The sequence below is a fragment of the Monopterus albus genome, unplaced genomic scaffold (assembly GCF_001952655.1).
Source record: "Monopterus albus unplaced genomic scaffold, M_albus_1.0 scaffold137.1, whole genome shotgun sequence".
Classification (NCBI taxonomy): Eukaryota; Metazoa; Chordata; class Actinopteri; order Synbranchiformes; family Synbranchidae; genus Monopterus; species Monopterus albus.
In genome coordinates this window covers 489,100-490,575 of record NW_018128017.1, presented here as the reverse complement: position 1 = coordinate 490,575, position 1,476 = coordinate 489,100, and positions in this window count along the sequence as shown.

The following is a 1,476-nucleotide window of genomic DNA, read 5'->3' as shown; positions in this document are numbered from 1 at the left end:
CCATTTAAGAAACTAAAATAAAATAAAAGGAGAGTTAAATTAGAATAAGAAAAGTAAACAGTACAATCTAATAGGTTATGACTGAACCATGTACAATCAGTGACAGTAGTGCAAATAATAACAAGAAGATTGTCAGATGGTTAGCATCACCAGGGGCGTTGGTGATGAGGTGCATAATAGCTTATGCAGGGGAGCAGCATGTTCGGTCAAATGTACTGCCACTGGCAGAGACATGAATGAGCTGTGCATGTGCATGGTGATCCTCAGCTCCTTAACAACATAGCTCTTTATAAAATAAGTCCACCTCCTCTTCATCTCATTCTTAGGGAATTTAAATAAGAAGACCAAGCTGCTCTGCAAATTCTGGCATCCAGAGAAGATGTATTTGTGGGGCAAACTGTAGGCTGTAGTAGGCATAGTAACTCATGAACCACTGATGCTAATGTGTTCTGGTTTTTTTAACATTATAACATTTTAACCCCCGTATTAGAGGACGAGTAATGCTAATTATAGCTCCAGAGTGTCGTTGAGCCATGCTTTCTGTCATGATGAAAAATAGTTTCATGGTTTAATTCCATCCTATGTTTAGAAACAAATAGCTGATTTCTATTTTTTCACAGACTTAAAATGATTTTTCAATCAAAACTTTTTTTTCCTGTATGAATACTGATTAGGTGTTAGAAGATGCCAAAAATGAAAGTGCTGCACTCAACAACATATCTGCACCTGTTCATTTGCCTTCTAAGTACAATCAAATTAGTGTGTAAATTAGAATGCGACAGATATGCATGGCCTGTTTGGAAATGCTTTGCATAAACATTTATCATGATTCTTTTCAGAGATTCTTGTAAGGATCAAGGAAGAACTGTAGTAGGAATGTGAAAATGCCTTCTTTGTATTGTAGAAGGTCAGTGTCTCCATGCTGTCCTGTTTCAGAATCAGTCTAGATGAGTGAATGCTAAAAGACTGTGCGTCACATGTCTGATTTTATTTTGTATACTTTTAAAATGAAAATGTAATGAGCCTCTTAATTATGAATTAGTGAATGTGCTATAAGGTCAGAATGACTAATGGAAAATGTTTGCTTCTTCTTCTTCTTCTCTCAGCTGTTCCCGTTAGGGGTCACCACAGCGAATCATCTGTTTCCACCTAACTCTATCCTCAGCATCCCCTACTCTCATCCCAATTAACTTCATGTCCTCTTTTAGCACATCCATATATCTCCTCTTTGGCCTTCCTCTTGACCTCTTGCCTGGCAGCTCCATCTCCAACATCCTTTTACCAATATAACCACTATCCCTTCTCTGCACATGTCCAAACCATCTCAATCTGGTCTCTCTGACCTTTTCCCCAAAACAGCCGACCTGAGCTGTCCCTCTGATATGCTCATTGTATGGATGCTGAGTCAGCATCCGTACTATGTTATCCTGGTATTTATTGTATGGATGCTGATTCAGCATCCATACTATGTTATCC